The sequence below is a fragment of the Pygocentrus nattereri genome, chromosome 1, assembly GCF_015220715.1.
Source record: "Pygocentrus nattereri isolate fPygNat1 chromosome 1, fPygNat1.pri, whole genome shotgun sequence".
Lineage (NCBI taxonomy): Eukaryota > Metazoa > Chordata > Actinopteri > Characiformes > Serrasalmidae > Pygocentrus > Pygocentrus nattereri.
Window position 1 is genome coordinate 4,204,115 of NC_051211.1, and position 15,290 is coordinate 4,219,404.

At 43.2% G+C, this 15,290-nt stretch overlaps 1 protein-coding gene across 4 annotated transcripts in view; it reads left to right on the plus strand.

Annotated features, from left to right (window-relative positions):
* thrb (thyroid hormone receptor beta) overlaps positions 1–15,290 on the plus strand; it is a 254,206-nt gene that overhangs the window by 119,458 nt on the left and 119,458 nt on the right. The window lies entirely within an intron of this gene.

Consider the following 15,290-nt stretch of genomic DNA (forward strand, 5'->3'; position numbering starts at 1 on the left):
CTCTCTCTCTCTCTCTCTCTCTCTCTCTCTCTCTCTCTCAGACAGGGTCGGGTAAAGTGGCATGTTGTTTTGGACTGTAAGATAAGATGATAGCGAGGCTCAGCCCGGCCCTCAGCCCGGCCCTCAGCCCAGCCCCGCTTCAGCTTCTGTAACCTCTCATGGCCGCAGAGAGCAGCCAATCATGTGAACCTCTAAAAATAGCCCCACCGTTTTTCCATCTGAACATGCAGGACTCTTGTTTTTCATTATTACTCGTTACGAACCGTCTCCCTGCTACTCCTCATGTGCGTCACTCTGATGATCCATGCAAACTACCTCACTTACACTCTCTCTGTTAGAGAGGCTGTCTTACTGGTGCTCAGTATCAGTGTGGGCCAGTACCAGGAGAGAATACTGGATCGGGTCATTAGCGGATAAAAAAACGGTATGTATCAAATCAGGCCTGAGATACGACAGACTGCACTGCACTTCATGGAGATAAAGGTGATGATATTCCACAGTGAGCAGAAACAAGCAGTCAGGTTTTACACAAGAAAACAGGTGGACGTGGTTAGAGGTCTGGAGAAGCTGAGCAGCGATAGGTGGATCTTGATGAGTCCTGAGTCGTGTGAGGGAGCGAGGGTGTTCTGGGAAATGTAGTCCAAGGCAGCTGAGTTGGCCGGAGGGAGGCGCGTGGCGTGTGTCATCAAGTAATGACTATTTTTTTCAGCCTAAATAAATATTTAGAAAAAAAATATTTTGAGTTTTTATTTTTTATTTGAGCTAAAATGAGTTCCATTGTCTGGGGAACTGATTATACATTTTTTAAGTTGTGGTTAAAAAAAAAAAAATGTCCTGGTGTTTTTAAAGCTTTTTGTTGATGAACAATACATCTCAATTCATATGTGCCATATTAAAATATCTATCAGTTGGAATGAGTAGCCTTTATGAAATGCAGTGAGGATATGGTGTAAAGAAATAGTTGCCAAGTAGATCCAGAATGTTTACTTCAACAAGAATATATAGATATAGAAATAATCAGTGTCTGTTTTTCGCTAAAACCGCATGGGCAGATGGTACACTGTCATATTACTTTTGTACCATAGGGGGCGCCATTTAGGACGTTGTAAGAGGGTTTTTCTCTCCACGTCTCTTTGACGACATCTACATTTCTAGCCACCGTTTTCCACAATGTTTGTAAACTTGCCTGTATTGAAGCCTGTTGTCATGTGCAGGGGGTGGTGTTATCCACTGTGCTGTCCAACCACCTTACGTATTTACATATTACCAAAATTGTATTTTCCCTAATGTTAGATTATTACTCAGTGTTTCTATTTAGCCAATGAGGCGTAACACTTTAATACTATTGAGACAAGGAGGGCTCACTTGACTGGTCTTCAAGAAACCCAGTTATTTGTATTAACTTACATACTTACATAAACAATATACATAATAAGGCTCTTTAAAGTCATTGCGATTCAGTATGTTGATACATTATATCGAATACTAGACACATGCTCAGGAACGTACTACGTTTTGGGTTGAGGTTAGGGTTAGGATTAGGGCCAGGGTGAGGGTTGGGATTAGGTTTTACCTTTTATTTATTTATATATATATATATATATATATATATATATATTGTGAACACTGGCGTCCTGTTTTCCTAAGCCATCTATATAGAACCCCTGTCTTTACTAAAGTACCCTTAAATAACCATACTTTTTAGGAGTGTACAAGATATTCGACACAAGCAGAAAACAAATTTCCTACTGGCAGTTTTTTTAATAATCCGTTTATTTTTTTATTGTACAACTGTTAAATTAATATCAGCCACATGATGTCAGTCACTAAAGGTAGTCAAGTCCTTTTTCGTTGTCTGCAGCTGACGGAATATCTGTCCTTTAACTCTTGTGGATACTGGAATATCGAAGCTCACACGCAGGCCCTGCTTTTATGTCGACGGTGTGGAAGCAGTTCATCCTAAATGTGCAGAAAAGTGAATAAAGCTTATTATGTTTTCAGCAAAACAGCGTCGCACCAGCTTCAGCGTCAGCGTCAGTTCGTTATCTGTATCAGACGGGGAGAGGTGGTCTCAGTGCTTCTCTACTCTTCCTCCCTCTCTCGTCGTCTGTACTCACGCACTCTCGCATCTCTCTCAGTGGCACATTCAGACAGTTTCTGTCTCGCTGTGAATGGTCCGTCTCTTTTCTCCCTCATCCTCCCTCTTTCCGCTCCCCTGCATTTCACTCCGTCCTCGCCTTTCATTTTTTTTTGTCAGTGCTTTGTTGTTCTGCTGTATCCTCAGTGTCCTGGGTTGTCCTTTTACCCAAGATGCACCGGGGCGCTGTCAGTGTGGCTCGGCCGTGTGCACGTGATGAGGAGAAAGCACTCATCCTCCGGTCTGTGCAGACAGACATCCCTTCATCCGCAGGAACATGTGTAGCTACATATTTGGTCAGCAAGCAGGTATTTGAACAGAAAGATGCTAACAGCATTGCAGTAAATTGTACAGTAAATGAATGTATTAAGAATTGCATTTGGATTTATTTGCATTTGGATTCAATAAAAATTGCTTTGAATAATGTACTTGGATCCCAAATTAAATAAATGAAGGGTGGTCTCTGAGTTTGACTGAGACTGAGGTGGTCTGAGTTATATATACACACCGTATTACACATAATATTATGACCACCTCCACTTGTAGTGGTGCACTCTGTAGTTCTACAGTTACAGACTGTAGTCCATCTGTTTCTCTGATACTCTGTTACCCTGTTCTTCAGTGGTCAGGACCCCCATGGACCCTCACAGAGCAGGTACTGTCTGGGTGGTGGATCACCATTGACATGGTGATGGTGGTTTGTTAGTGTGTATTGCGCTGGTACAAGTGGATCAGAAAATCACACTCCATCCATCCATCCATCCATCCATCCATCCTCAACCGCTTATCCAGGGGCAGCAGCCTAAGCAAAGAGGCCCAGGCCTCCCTCTCCTCCGCCACCTCCTCCAGCTCTTCCGCAGGGATACCGTGGCATTCCCAAGACAGTCGAGAGATATAATCCCTCCAATGTGTCCTGGGTCTTCCCCGGGGTCTCCTCCCCGTCTGACATGTCTGGAACACCTCCCTAGGGAGGCGTCCAGAGGCTGTCCTTACCAGATGCCCGAACCACCTCAACTGGCTTCTCTCAACGTGGAGGAGCAGCGGCTCTACTCCGAGCCTCTCCCAGATCGCCGATCTTCTCACCCTATCTCTAAGGGAGAGCCTGGCGACCCTGAGGAGAAAGCTCATTTCGGCCACTTGTATCCGCGATCTCGTTCATTCGGTCACTACCCAAAGATCACGCTCAACAACTAAAAATGATTTAGTGTTTATTAATTTGTAAATGCGGAGGTCGTGACACAAGCAGCTGATATTTAAGATAATACATGACTATTTTGTACAGTGCAGGTTTGCGCAGCTCTGACATTATAATTATGCAGACTGGAGCTGGAAAAACCACTTATATCTAATAAAGATAAACCACTAATCAGGTGCAGGTCACCTCTTATGCTGCAGTAAATGAATATTGAGCCATCCACGGTCATGTTTTATCCGTGGTCATCCGTTTTGATCTAAAATATTTTCTCATTAGAATATACAAACGCCATGTCTTTAAAAACGTGGATAAATAAAAAGCAGTGGCTAAAATACCCGTCCCTGTTAGTGGCCTTGCTTTAGGGGAGCTGAGCGCCCGGCTCAAACAGGGCTCCGCTCTGTGTGTATGTGTGTTGACAGCGAGCCTCGTCCCCGACTGACCCGCTCGTTTGCTGGCACAGCAGCTGTGTGATTGGCTGCTTTCGAATGGCGGGTGTAGAGGACGGGAGGGAGGCGGTGGTTCGGTTGGGGGGTCGCATTTAGAGGCCCGTATCTGTTTGTTTTCACGGCTGTCACAGCACTTTGTGTTTTTGCAGTATATGAGCGATTCCGACTGGCTCTGAGGGAGGACGCGAGGGTTCAGCATCATCCCTCCTGCCCTCGTCCTCCGAGGCGCTGCATCATTACGCCTTTCGTCCGGGCAGCGAGATCCTCTTTCAACGCTCTGTCTGCAGGCGGCTCTTTCATCTTCTGTTGCGCTCCTGATTCTGGGCGCGGGGGTAAACAGAGACAGGACACGCAGAATTACATACTCGATCAGATCAACTCGTCTGCCTCGTTCTATCCCGCTTGGGTTCTGTTTGTCGGATCTATGGGTTCCTGAGAGAGAAACCTGTAGAAACACTGGAATAGAGCAGAACTACAGTGGAGTTTAAGCTGTTCTCATTATGATTATATATTTACAGCGTGATTTAAAAAGATTAATCCGATTTCAAAATGATTTATTCCACTTGTAAATCCTTACAGATCAATGCAGTGAACTGTGAATGGTTTAAATGAGCATAAAGTCCATCATGTAATTGTACAAGGTCTCAATCTGAACCTCCTCCAGCTGTACTCCAACTAGTCCAAAACGCCGCAGCCAGGGTCCTCACTAAAACTAGAAAAATTGAGCATATTAGTCCAGCGCTATCATCACTTCATTGGCTGCCTGTAAAATTCCGTATTGATTATAAAATCCTTTTATTGACTTATAAAGCCCTACATGGTCTCGCTCCCGAGTACTTACAAGACCTTTCTCATTATGAGCCATCACGACCACTCAGATCCCAGAGCGCTGGCTTATTAATAGTTCCCAGAACTCAGAAGGTTTCAGCTGGGGGAAGAGCTTTTTCTTATAAAGCCCCCAAACTCTGGAATGATCTTCCAGAAACTGTTCGGGACTCAGACACAGTCTCAATCTTTAAGACTAGGCTGAAAACTCACTTGTTCAGTTCAGCTTTTGGTAGCTAATGTTCCCCCTTAGATAAAGGCAGCAGATCCAGGGGTCCATGGACACAGGGAATTATAGTAAACTGAGATGCTGGTGCTGTCGTCCCACTGCTCGCTCGCGGTCACTCAGGTTTGTGGACGGTGGAGCGGAGGGATGCCAGACTGTTTCAGAGTGCTGCCATGTCTGTGTGTCCTTCTGGTTCTCTCCTGTTAGTTAAGCTGTCATAGTCGGATCTGCCGGAGTCGTTAGCCACACTCTGGGAATGTTTACATTCCCTGTTTTACGTACAAACAGACAGAATAAAACTAATAAGCAATCTCCCTGCTTTCTTTCCGAGTATACAATCACCCATATGTCCGGCTGGACACTGAAGGACGACCGACTGCTACCCACTTCAGACCAGCTGCCCATACCCTGGCTGCCACCACCTGCCTTGGACTAGCTGCCCACCCTACACTGATGTTCTCATAGACTCCTAGTTATTCCTAATACCAATATTACTGCTATTAACATTAGTAGTATAATCACTTGTAGGTAGTTTTTCCTTGCCACTGTTGCCCCTGGCTTGCTCACCGGGGGGTTTCTGTACATTCAGTCATGTTAAAACTTTGTCTTTTCCGAAATTCTGTAAAGCTGCTTTGTGACAACATCGGTTGTAAAAAGCGCTATACAAATAAATTTGATTTGATTTGATTTGATCTGTACGGACGACATCAACACCACAGTCAAACTCATCCCAGACTGGACTGACCATGTCAGGTGTCGCTGCTCTCACGGCTCTTTCAGTGCGATTTCGGAGATCATCCAGTTCTGTGGAACCAACGCTGAACACTCTGAGCTGCTGGAGCTTCACTGCCCAGGAAAATCAGGCTGCACAGTTGACGGATTCACTCTGATAGACGTGGAGACCGCAGAACGCTTTCTGATCAGGGGTCTCGTCTCCTCTCAGACTGAAGGGAGCCAGTCAGAAACTCTATAACCCCCTCTTACAGTTGGAGTGTGATTGGTTCCTCTGCGCCTCATGGTTGTAAAAAATATGCCGCTTTGAAAATTGGATGAATCTTTTTGAATCACCCTGTATTTACAGGGCTACAGTGACCAACACCGTATCAAATAATATCAGTCCTGTGCCTTCCATTCTTTCCAGGAGACTTTAGTTTTCCAAAGAAAACTCCAAAGTTCAGTCTTAGAAGTTGATCATTTTCTGACGTAATCAAACACATTCAGTGATGTTGAGGGAGCAGGAGAAGATCCCAAGCTTTGATTTACTGATATTGACCTAAAGACTGTCCCTGTGTGCGCTTTCCCTCCCCTCACAGCAACGTCCAATATCGACGCAAAGCGGGAAAGCAGGTTAATTTATACGCTGGAATACATAAACTTGCAGTGACGTCCAAAAGTCTGAGACCACATTGAAAAACTGAGATGTTTTGAATTTAAACGGAGGAAAAATTCAGGATTCTGCACTATTTCTTGGTCATTATTTAAATTTAAGCAAATTTGTGATGAAGACCATGTAAAGGCCTTTATAGAAAGATCAGAAATTTGTGTTCAAATTGGGTAAGATTTTGCTTTTCACTCAAATTATTGTACTGATAATGCAGTTTGTAATGAAAAGCTTTGTATTGAATGAGTAAGAAATGCAAACCATTTTCATTTGTGGTCTCAGACTTTTGGACCCCCCTATATAAACTGTGCACTAACAGTACTGTGCAAAAGTCAGAGACCACCCTTCACTTATTTCATTTCCAGTCAAAACAGCCATCAAGAGCACGTTATTAGGGAAAAAAGGCAGAAAACATACACAGAAAATGATACAGAAGCCTCAACAAAGAAATATAATGCCACATTTTTACAGCTTTGTTTTTCAAAGAAATATGCACCTCCAAAGTTCAGTCTTAGAAGTTGGCTGCACACTGGATGGTGTTGAGGTCTGGACTCTGGGGTGGTCAGTCCATGGTTAAGCTTCCTTTTTTCTTTGTTTGCAGCTACACATCCTTTCAGACCCACAGCGCTGAGTCATCCTCTCATGCGTGACTTCTTGCTCATTGTCTTTATACCTATAGGGCTACAGTGTATAATGAAAAACCTGTTTTGCTTGTTCAGTGTTAAAATAACTGGTAATTATCCAACAGTATTATAACATGGACGTTACTGAGTAGTGAATTAGACACTACAATTAGCACATTTACACAATACAAGCAAGTAATCACTGGATTGCTAAATACAATAACAGTACAATGATATGCACCAAAATACGTTTGTGATACAGACACTTAAATAAACTATCTGTCCAAAAGTATCCGCACAGCCCTTTTGATGAGTCAGTTCGGCTACTTTAAGGTCACCCACTGCTGGCACAACTTGTATAATCTCCATAGAAAAGCACTGACCAATAGAATGGGATGCTCTGGAGCGGGCTAAGGTCACCATGGCCAGGGCCATGTGTGGGCTAGAGGGGTATAAATCCCGACAGCATTGGGCTGTGGAGTGATGGAGTGGAACTGTGTTCTCTGGAGTGATGGAGCTCCATCCAGTACCTTTGGGATGAGCTGGAGTGATACAGAGCTGACCACCCAACACCAGTACCTGACCTCACTAATGCTCAATCAAATCCTCACAGTACATACATGTGTGTATATTTAAAATTTATACATACATACATTTGCAGCCCTTTAGTTTCCATTCATCCCATTATATGTATTTATTTTTCATTGGTTCTCTTTAGGGCGGCACGGTGGCGTAGTGGGTAGCGCTGTCGCCTCACAGCGAGGAGGGCCTGGGTTCGATTCCCCAGCCGGGCAACCAGGGTCCTCTCTGTGTGGAGTTTGCATGTTCTCCCCGTGTCTGCGTGGGTTTCCTCCGGGTTCTCCGGTTTCCTCCCACAGTCCAAAGCATGCAGTCAGGCCAATTGGACGTGCTAAATTGCCCCTAGGTGTGAGTGACTGTCTGTGTCTGTCTGTCTGCCCTGCAATGGACTGGCGACCTGTCCAGGGTGTATCCTGCCTTCCGCCCGAAGACTGCTGGGATAGGCTCCAGCACCCCCCCGCGACCCTGACGGAGAAGCGGCTTAGAAAATGGATGGATGGATGGTTCTCTTTATAAAAGATAATGTATGTGTGTTAGGCTTGGTTGCATGTTATGTGTTTTTGTTATTCTTACCCGACGGTTTATTGTTTTCAGATTCACCAGTTCAGTCAGTGTCGTTCAGTTTGATCCTCATGTAGAGGAACACAGTCCAGTCAGTCAGTTCTCCACAAGCGCATCTGGGCTTCAGCCAAGACTGCTGCCAGTGCCAGAACCTGCTGCCAGTGCCAGAACCTCAGAGTTATAACTTTATAAACTATGGGCTTTCGCAAGTCAAACAGAGGTGAAGACGTGGATTTGACGGAAAGAGATTTAGAATTGATCATGTTTGCATTGCTTATCACTCACCAATAGGGCTGCAACAAATGACTAATTTGAGTCAAATAATCGGTTCTATTACTGAAATGAATAATCGATTATTCACCACTACATTGCCAAAGAACTTTTTAGCTTTTAAATCTAGCTTGAGGTTGTTTTATACATTTGCTAATGAACAATGAAGACCGTAACAATGAATGACATTCAAGAATTTACTGTTTTTATGAACTTTCCTGCTAACACAGAAGGTAAAAAAAAAAAATTCAATATATTTTTCCTGTCAAAAGCTAAAACCAAGGATGTGCAAAGTAGCAGCGATAAAATATAACAAAAACCAGCTTTTCTTTAATCAAGTGAATAAAAAATCAATCTAGGCAACTAATTCTAAAGTCACAGGTCTTTAGTGAAATGGAGGAAAGTCCGTATCTCTCCGAGCTCCTGTGAGAGTCTCACCCTGCTCTGAGAGCAGATACTCCCACTGCAGAGTCAGAGGAGACGTGCTCTGACGAAGCGGACGGCAAAGTGGCGAAAGTTTGTGGCAAGTTTCTCCATGAGCAGCTAAATTTAATGATTTTGTGTAAACGCTTCGTTTCAATGGCAACCCTTCATCCAGCTAACGAAACTGTTAGCGAGTGATGGCAGTGGGGGTGGGAGGGGGGTTTATGTCATGAAAGCTCTGGTTCGCAACGACTGAGAAGTGACTGCAGGTCACATAGCAATGAAGTCTAGCTGAGTAATAGCTACGAAAAAAGCAAAGAGATAGACAGACGAACATTTGGAGACGAATGGACTCGCATTTATAAGCACCTTAGTTGGTTTCGTGGTTTGGTAAGTCTGTAACGAGAGACTTTGAAACACCAAAAAGTTGCGAAGATGAAGTCGCTTCCCTTCCACCTTAAATAGTGCGGCACCTCGCTCAGAATTTAAGGTGGAACGGGAAAATTTGAACAAGACGCTGCGAATGAGAAGCAATGAGAGGCAGTTTATCAATAAACGTTGATGTACAACTGCTAATTCACCCTTTAACCCTGAAGGTTGGCATGCAGACTGCTAGTCACCATAGCAACACAGACAGCTAAAAAGCAAAGAGAGAGATTTAAGACGAGCATCGATCATTTAGAGCTGAATGGACTCATTCGCATTTATAATCACTCCAGCTGGTTTCCTGATGCTTTTAATCTGCAGCGAGAAACTGACAAAACACTAAGAAGTCATGAAGCTGAGGTCAGCTATTCTCCAGAATGCAGATAAAATCGCTCTATTTACAGTATCGTTGGAGGACTGAGGTCAGAGTTAAACTAATCATAGCCTGGCTGTATTTATTAGCTTGTAGCTTAGTGGCTGGGCTAGCAGTCAGAATTAGTGGACACCAGTTGGACACATTCCCAGTGCCTGTATGGTGTATTTACATGAAGCATGCTGGGTATTGTAGTGAAACATTGCTGAATAAAGACATGAGGCTGAGAGAAGCATGCTGGGTATTGTAGTGAAACATTGCTGAATGAAGACATGAGGCTGAGAGAAGCATGCTGGGTATTGTAGTGAAACATTGCTGAATGAAGACATGAGGCTGAGTGAAGCATGCTGGGTATTGTAGTGAAACATTGCTGAATGAAGACATGAGGCTGAGTGAAGCATGCTGGGTATTGTAGTGAAACGTTGCTGAATGAAGACATGAAGACAGTTTTTGGTGAATCCTGTCGTTCATGGGGCTGAGAGAAGCATGCTGGGTATTGTAGTGAAACATTGCTGAATGAAGACATGAAGACAGTTTTTGGTGAATCCTGTCGTTCATGGGGCTGAGAGAAGCATGCTGGGTATTGTAGTGAAACATTGCTGAATGAAGACATGAGGCTGAGTGAAGCATGCTGGGTATTGTAGTGAAACATTGCTGAATGAAGACATGAAGACAGTTTTTGGTGAATCCTGTCATTTATGAGGCTGAGAGAAGCATGCTGGGTATTGTAGTGAAACGTTGCTGAATGAAGACATGAAGACAGGCAGCATTAGAGAATATTACCAAACTGACAGAAATAATATATAAACACTAGTTTTAGGCTGGAATTCCCCTTTAAGATGAGCTAAACGTGGGTTCAGAAGCCCTTCAGGGAAGCACACTGCTGCTCTAATATTAGACACGGCTCTTAACATTACATTCCTGCCAATCTAATTATGTCACTCTAGGGCTGTACACGTGTAATTTAATCCATTCTGTTATTGAGGCCTTTAAAGGGGAATTCCACTCATTTTTCAAAATGTCTAAAGTCATAATTAAATGTTTGAGATGTAAACATAGTCGCTCAGAGCGGTTTGTTGTGAAACGCTCCATTCTAGAGAAACAGCGCTCCAGAACTGTTCACAGTGGTGGTGATAGGAACCAGACGTCCACATCTAAAAGCTCCCTCACAGAAACGTATAATGAAGTGGGCATGAATTCACTGCCTGATGACTGAGACATTGTTTCACAATAGTTTTGAGATGATTTTGCCCTAAAATGTATATTTTATACTTTGTCTGATTATTCAAATGGTCATGTAAACAGCACACTCTTATTTCTTACATCAGAGTAACGTCTAGAAATCTGATAAAGAGGCTGGGTTTTAGCTCAGTAATCAGATTTCTCAGTGCTGTGAACTCTCACTCTGATTTCTTAGATTGAAGTAAGGTCTAGAAATCTGATAAAGGGGCTGGGTTTTAGCTCAGTAATCAGATTTCTCAGTGCTGTGAACTCTCACTCTGATTTCTTAGATTGAAGTAAGGTCTAGAAATCTGATAAAGAGGCTGGGTTTTAGCTCAGTAATCAGATTTCTCAGTGCTGTGAACTCTCACTCTGATTTCTTAGATTGAAGTAAGGTCTAGAAATCTGATAAAGAGGCTGGGTTTTAGCTCAGTAATCAGATTTCTCAGTGCTGTGAACTCTCACTCTGATTTCTTAGATTGAAGTAAGGTCTAGAAATCTGATAAAGAGGCTGGGTTTTAGCTCAGTAATCAGATATCTCAGTGCTGTGAACTCTCACTCTGATTTCTTAGATTGAAGTCAGGTCTAGAAATCTGATAAAGAGGCTGGGTTTTAGCTCAGTAATCAGATTTCTCAGTGCTGTGAACTCTCACTCTGATTTCTTAGATTGAAGTAAGGTCTAGAAATCTGATAAAGAGGCTGGGTTTTAGCTCAGTAATCAGATTTCTCAGTGCTGTGAACTCTCACTCTGATTTTTTAGATTGAAGTAAGGTCTAGAAATCTGATAAAGAGGCTGGGTTTTAGCTCAGTAATCAGATTTCTCAGTGCTGTGAACTCTCACTCTGATTTCTTAGATTGAAGTCAGGTCTAGAAATCTGATAAAGAGGCTGGGTTTTAGCTCAGTAATCAGATTTCTCAGTGCTGTGAACTCTCACTCTGATTTCTTAGATTGAAGTAAGGTCTAGAAATCTGATAAAGAGGCTGGGTTTTATCTCAGTAATCAGATTTCTCAGTGCTGTGAACTCTCACTCTGATTTCTTAGATTGAAGTCAGGTCTAGAAATCTGATAAAGAGGCTGGGTTTTAGCTCAGTAATCAGATTTCTCAGTGCTGTGAACTCTCACTCTGATTTCTTAGATTGAAGTAAGGTCTAGAAATCTGATAAAGAGGCTGGGTTTTAGCTCAGTAATCAGATTTCTCAGTGCTGTGAACTCTCACTCTGATTTCTTAGATTGAAGTAAGGTCTAGAAATCTGATAAAGAGGCTGGGTTTTAGCTCAGTAATCAGATTTCTCAGTGCTGTGAACTCTCACTCTGATTTCTTAGATTGAAGTAAGGTCTAGAAATCTGATAAAGAGGCTGGGTTTTAGCTCAGTAATCAGATTTCTCAGTGCTGTGAACTCTCACTCTGATTTCTTAGATTGAAGTGAGGTCTAGAAATCTGATAAAGAGGCTGGGTTTTAGCTCAGTAATCAGATTTCTCAGTGCTGTGAACTCTCACTCTGATTTCCTTCACATTTCTGTCTGAGCATGTGTGAAAACTGATGGTGGTGCCGGAAATAAGCGAGCAGCATCACTGCGAGACGCAGCAAAACACTTTTGAAGTGACACTGAAACCAAAAACATGTTTTACAAATTGAAGGATTTAAATATTTTCATCTTCTACATGACGTCTGTTCATATTTTCAGGTAAAGCGGTGCGATGTTTTTAAAAAAAAAAGCCATGGCACGAAGTTCAAGTTTCAGATTATGCCACGTCTTCTTCTGAGTTTATTGGCTGGTTGCAAAGCAGAAATCTGATTACTGTCTGACTCATGAAGACCCGGGCTTTCCAGGCTTTCTTCAGCTCTCAGATTATTGAGTGCATCTAAAGACACTCAATTTTACCATCGTCAGCATTGCATATAATAAATATTTAGGTTTTGTCTATATCTGTGTTGTAGTCATGGTGTGACCCCTGGTTCCTATCACCACCACTGTAAAGACGTCTGAGCCGCAATCAACCACTGCACACCAAACCTCTCTGAATGACTTAGCTTGCAGAAAGTGGTGGATCTCCAATAGGAAGTTTGGTGAAAGCTGCTAAAGGAATCACTCCCGATTCCTGATCCTTGTAACGTCATACATCTTCAGCTGCCATAGGGAATAAGTTGCAACACTAGTTTTGAGACTTGTTTACTCATTTAGTCCTTCACGTCACGCCAGGTTCCCTGGGATCTATGACATGCAACTGAATAAGCAGATTATAGAGATAAAAGGCTATGTTTGTTCTCCTGGCCCAAGTTCAAGGAACCGTTCCAGTCTCAAAACGAGTCCAACTCCTGTGTGTTTAATTGGACCAAGCATTGCTGTTATAATGCTGACTCATATGTTGCAACATGAACCCTTTTGACTTGAGCTCTGAGGAGGATTTTGCTTTGGGAAAGTGCTGATTATGTTAAAACTAATGTATTAATCTGTGTTTAAATGGGGATTGTTGAACGTGGCCAGACAGAAGCAACAAGCTGTAGGCTGCAGTGAAGTGTCTGGCCTCTACTTGTTGGTGGCTGCCACAACGAGGGCATTGTTTATCATTGTGGTTCCCGTCCTGCTGGAAAAGGGCAGCTTTAGAAATCCAAACTGACCTTCTCTTATGGCTTCAGCAGCAAAGCTGAAAGCACCATCTGGACTGGCACACCTAGGCATCCACTGACCTTGCTGTCCAAACCCAGATAATGACCATCTGGAAAGCTGTGGAACAACTGGTGTTTTGAGGGCCAGATCTATATTGAAGGCCATAGCCATGAGGCCAGACTCCAGATGGTAAATGCTGGTCCTGTCCTGATGCTTGTACCAAGGTTCACTTTCAAGATTATACTTTGTTGACATGAGGAATGTCTTGGAGGACCACAGTCCAGGGCAGTTTGTTTATTTCAGTACCCAGTAGTTGTTGTTTTTTTTTTTTGTTTTGTTTTTAATCACCGAGCCTTTTATTTTTACTCAGTTTGGAGATGGAGAGATGTTATGAATGTCAATGTTTTAAACAGTAGTAAATGTTAAAGCCATAAAAATAAAATTCAGCATTCAAATTTAAGGGATAAATGGATATTTGAATGTTTAAGGCCTCTGCTGCGGCTCCTAGTGTTCCTGTTAGTTACTAGCATTATCACAAACGACTGCTGGTGGTGTGAAAAACGTGACACTGCTGGCCATAAACAGTCTCCTTAATTAGAACTGTGTGGGGATTTTTGTAAACATCTGGCATGTTTTCAGCAGCTCAGTCATCCTGAATGAGACGATCGGCTTTATTCTTGCATTTCGCGTGACGTCACACTGTAGACTGTTTTCAAACTCCTGAACTGTACAGTTTAGTGTTTCTCTCTGCCGTTCACACCTCGTCCAGCTCAAGAAGGGATTAATCAGCTAATAATATCTGGTATTTTAACCAGGGAAGCCGCAGTTATGCAGGGCAGGGGTTTCAGGACTGGAGCTGAACTCTGAACTAACTGAACTAGTAAACTTACAGAATCTACACCGGGGGTCTGCAGCTCCGTTAGGGGGACGACTCTTCATCTCTCGGCTGTTAACATCAGCTAAAGTTCTCTAAAGACCTGCATTGAGCACATCTGCGTTAACGAGCTGATGTCGTTTCCCTCCTATGATCACAGTTTATCTCCTCTTTATGAAGCACCATGGGATCCTTTACCCACCCTGACATGAAGAGCCGGTGGGTCAATATAAATGATCAATATAAATGTCAGGAAAACACAAATTTGGTAGCTTTTCCACCAGTTTAAGTGGAAGCAGGAGTTCAGGGGAACCTGTATAAGGACTGGTGTTTTCAGGGCCGTGTGGACACAAATCTGATCTTTTCCAATCCGATCTGAGCCGCTTTCATATGTGGTCCTAGATCGGATACGTATCCGTGCTGATGATGCAGTGATTCAGTCACGTGACGTCACTGAGCAGGACGAGCTCATGAGGGTCATTTCAGGAGCCGGTTCATCACATTAATGACAGATTTGAGTCACTGACCTAAACGATGAGAACCGTCGAGTCAGAGAGATCGGATTTGAGCAGCGAGGCTTGTAATGTGAATGTAGCTTCACTCTTGTGTGAGGTAACTGAACGAGCTGCTCTGGATGGCCGACTTTTGTGAGCAGCTAACACTGAATGTGGACGCTTTGTGGAGTAATAAGATAATATTATTCAGTATCAGTAGTGAGAGAAGCTGTTATTCTCAGAGCCATGCACCAGCACCACTTACAGACTTTCCCCTTCGTCAGTCATGCCTTCAGCGCAGCGGCTCTCTTTAGCTTATAATGACAGCAGGTCACTGCTGTGTTTTAAATGGAAGTCATTCTCCCCGCAGCATTAGAACGGGCCTGTGTATCTTGTTTGATGACAATCTCGCAAGTTGTGTGCCCCGGCCCCCCCACCCTTGCTGAGAATGACGGGGGTGAGCAGCATGTGCTTTTTTGGGTCGCTCCATAAGTTATGCTGAGCGCCACCTGGTGGATTCAGGAGACATAACATTGAGAAATCTGTCATTTGCTGCTGCTATTTACCTTCTTACTTGTTTTCTTAAATATTTTCTAGGGGAAATTTTTCATTTGATTTCTGATTT